Source organism: Hydra vulgaris, chromosome 11, assembly GCF_038396675.1.
Source record: "Hydra vulgaris chromosome 11, alternate assembly HydraT2T_AEP".
Taxonomy (NCBI): Eukaryota; Metazoa; Cnidaria; class Hydrozoa; order Anthoathecata; family Hydridae; genus Hydra; species Hydra vulgaris.
Genome location: NC_088930.1, coordinates 2402449 through 2406790, shown reverse-complemented (window position 1 = coordinate 2406790; position 4342 = coordinate 2402449). Strand labels below are relative to the sequence as shown.

The 4342-nt window shown below is 27.3% G+C and overlaps 1 long non-coding RNA gene across 1 annotated transcript; it reads right to left on the bottom strand.

Annotated features, from left to right (window-relative positions):
• Positions 1-2837: 2837 nt before the first annotated feature.
• Positions 2838-4013, bottom strand: LOC136087332 (uncharacterized). The gene is made up of 3 exons (XR_010641728.1): positions 3927-4013; positions 3245-3433; positions 2838-3104 (listed from the first exon to the last, which is right to left on the bottom strand). It is a non-coding gene; the product is annotated as an uncharacterized LOC136087332 (long non-coding RNA).
• Between the last annotated feature and the right edge of the window lie 329 nt (positions 4014-4342).

Sequence of the window (4342 nt, the reverse complement as noted above, 5' to 3'; positions counted from 1 at the left end):
TAAAGATTATTCATTTATGAAAGATGTCCATGACTTTACTATTATTAAAAATTCAAATGTTATGCTTTTCATGAAATATTCGTCTTTAAAGAAATATACAAAAAGCAAAAAAAAAAGTTATAGACAAACATACAAATATTAGTAATACTTATACATTTATATACTTATAAAGTATACATATATATGTATAAATGTTATACAGAATATTTAGATATAAAAATATAAAAAAAAAATATTTAATTTAACAAACAATAAAAAATGAAAATGATGAAACACATTTTTAAAGAAATAACAAGACACATTTTTATTTCAATGAATTGGATGTACAGCTAAAAAGTTACCTAAATTAATTAATTTTAAAATGTTAAAAACAAAAACTAAAACATATATTTAAAACTTATGTTAAAACAAGATTATGTAATAAAGGCATTATGACAAAACCTTCTTTGTGTGGAAGACAAAGTGCTTTTCTTAAAAAAGAACACTTTTCAACATTTTTTCTTCTTGAAATATTGTCAAAGTTTTTAATATAAACAATTTGAAAAAGCTTGGAGTCACATGGTTCGACAAAAAGGCTTTGAAAATATTGTTTCTTAATAATGTCGCACTCATACGTATTATCTACATTGACCTCCTTTATTTTCGCAAAATTACCAGACTGCAGTAGATACCAAGAATCTTTATCACTGTTTGAAATTTTTGCTACAATATGCTTTTGGGTTATCCCACTCATTGCTAAACTTTCGAACTCTCGTGTACGCTTGAAAATCTGCGATAAAGGACTTTGAGCCTTTTTTACAAATTTTTTTACAACTTGTAAGTAGTTTTCAAATGGAAAGCTGGAAATATTATCCAAAGAAGTAGAGAATTTTTTGCTATCTTCCCAAAGATGTGTTAGACAGTGAACATTATAAACGGTAAATGTAGGACCAAACAAATCAACGCAAGTAGAAACAAAATACTGTAAAAGATCTTTTGCATAACCAGAAAAGTTGTTGCGGATTTCAAAACTATCATCAAGAAATATTCGCATTGCAAGAGAAAAAGTAAGAAAATGCTTATAGCTTTCAGAGGGCAGTACATCTTTCAAAGCTAAACAACCAGTGTACAACAGAAATTGTCGATACTCTGTTGCTTTCCATTTTCTTAAATCTCCTAAGCCACGTGGTTGTCTTACAAAATCAGAAGGCATTTTCCCACTGTATTCTTCGAGCTTTGTGGATATTTGCCTCAGTTGTACTGGACACAATTTTTGGTTTCGCGGACCTTCCTTGTATGCTAACAAAATTCGTTTAGTAACACCTAGACAGGCTAGATGCATGTAGTCTAAGGGAAACTCTGTAACACATTTAATTCCTTTGTCAGCTAGTATTGATCTTTCAATTTGATGAGTACCAATATACGCTTCATTTTTGAATGAATCATCATCTCTCGAAATACAATCAACATCATAAAAGAGCATTCTAAAATGTTCGTAAGTCCCTTTAACTTCACAGCGCTCGCAACCGTGGTAACTGCTATGAGATTTAATACCCTTTAAGAACTGCCTTGCAGGGGCATCACACACAAACGCAGAAATTTTTATATCCAGCACTTTGCCATTGTAATGAAAACCACTTGCCAATAATAACTCATACTCATGCAGAAAATCGTATAAAAAATCATCACGATTATTTGGCTTGTTATCACCAACAAATATTGCTACAATAAAAGGTGTCACTTTATCAAACATACATAATATAGGCCAAACCTGTGTATTTGATGACTTGAACAAGGGAAGTCCATCTACATTGACAACTAGAGAAATTGTATTCGACTCAAATCTATAATGCTGGTTGACTGCTAAAGTTCTTGATATGCCATTTGAAATACCAAGGTAAACATATTCACCTCCACATTTTAACTCACTTGGGACATTCCTAGGAGTATTCAAAATTGTCCTTGTGCATTTTGGTAAATCAACATGATGACCATACTGGTGTAAAATGGTTAACAGTTCATCACTTGCATTTCTAGTTATTCTGTGTTTTAAAATCCATTTGGCAATCTCTGTAACAAGTATTCCATCATTTAGATCTTCATTATCATTACTCATAAGAACCTCGGAGTCTAAATCAGAACTCTCAGTTCCAGAAGTATCTTTATGATCAGACACACAAAAAAAGTCATTATAGTTCTCATTTTCAATGTTTTGGAAATCAACTTCATTAATATTGGATTTGACATGCAATGATTTGTCAATTTCTTCGTTTACAAGTAGATTGTTTAAGGCTCGATTACTTTGACGCCATTCCCTCAAGTATTGATTTTTAGCTTGTTTATTCATTTTTATTATTCTGAAATAAACCTAAATTTTAGTAGTTTTGACAATAACAAGATGATAATAAAAACTGAACATAATAAAAAAATAAAAAATAAGAAAACCTTAATTTTTAATAATAAAAAAAAGGTAACTACATTTATTTAAAGTAAGTTTTTTACTTGCTAGCTTATTAATCTCATACAGTTAAATGTTTCTATCATAATTAAAATCATACAGCTAAACGTTTTTATAATAATTAAAATCATACAGTTAAATTTTTGTATAATAATTAAAATCATACAGTTGAATGTTTTTATCATAATTTAAATCATACAGTTAATAGTCTAATGAAATAGTAATATTTAACAGTATTAATCGCGCTGAAAACAGTTTCTGGAAAGACAGTAAAAACGCTTGCTTGTGTTTATTAACTATGGTTATAAAGGATAAAATAAAAACTAGCTTAGAACAAAATCTAAAAATAAAAATTCAGGTTTTCCAAGAATGAAATGTTGAGGTTAAACTTTAGTTAGGAAAATACTTTTAATAGTTTTTTTTTTTTCAGCTCAATTACTAAGTCAAATAGATTATCTTAACAAATAAATACTAAAAATGCAAAAATATAAGATGATTACAAGCATAGTATATACTATAAATATACAAGAAGAAACTAAACAATAATAAATAAAACTGTGTAACATTTGCTTGCATTCTCTTCTTTATTTATACCAATGGAGAGACCTTTCCAATATTTGCAATCTGATTGTTTATTTGAGCTTTTGTTGAAGATTCTCTATGCTTTCTACAAATTAAAACTTTGAAATAAATTTTATTCTACTAACTTTATAGTTAGATTTCTTTTTAACACTCAATGCATAGCAGATGCTCGGTGAAGATATATGAAAAATAATCTTCATGTTTTTTATTAAATAATATACTTACGTTGTTTGTCAAAACAAAAGTATTGCAAGCAGTTTGTTGAAATTGATTTTCCACAGCTAACTTGATTTTAAGATATTATACTATATTGCTCAAAGTGAGTAACTATCAGACTCAAAATGGCATCATAGCAGATTTAATTGGATGAGCATTAGGCTCCTGCTATTTTGATAGTTTGTAATTTCCTTGCATCTAAAGTAAAATACTTTACATATTACTCACATTTATTATAAAAAATCTAAACTTAGCTATAAATTTGGATTCAACTTAAGGAATATAAAATAGTAGTTCAACTCTTTAAAATTTAAAATGAGATTAAAAGAAGAAAATTGTAATAATGAATACCCAAATACAAATGTTACATCATTGTTTGAACATTTCAAATAATTGGATACAAAATTTTATTGTTGAAATTCAAAAAATTAAAATTTGAACAATTTTAAAGATATCGAGCTAAGTATTTATAATTTATCTGAAAACTAGTAGATTCAGAAATAGTTGTACATAATAATTTAAGAATAAAAAATTGTTCAATATCATAATAAAACATTCTATAACATAAAAAAAACCTGTTTTATAATTTATAGAACAGGTTTTGACAACAATAAAAAATCAAATCAAACCTTTATAATCGACATTTCACTACCTTTTATTAAATTTCACTACCTTTTATTAAATTTATTACCTTTTATTATCAGCAATTCAAAGTTTTTACTACATGTACGCTGTTTATTTAAAAATATTTTTTATAGTTAGCAGAACAACGTTGTTCTGCTAACTATAAAAAGATATAGAAGATATAAACGTACGTTAATATTTCTTTGTTTTTTTACGTAGTCTTTTCGTTAGCTCAACATTAGAACGTTACGTTAATAATTCTTTGTTTTTTTAACGTTGTGTCAACGTTAGCTCAACGTTAGAATATTACGTTAAAAAGATTACGTTTACACAACGTTAGATTAACGTTAAGTAACGTAAAACGCAATTTTAACATAAATACAACGTAAATACAACGTTGTGTGCCGGCTGGGTTAGAGCTTTTATTTTGAATTATAAATGTTTCCGTATAATTAGAAAACCTTATTGTTTTGTTTTTTTATG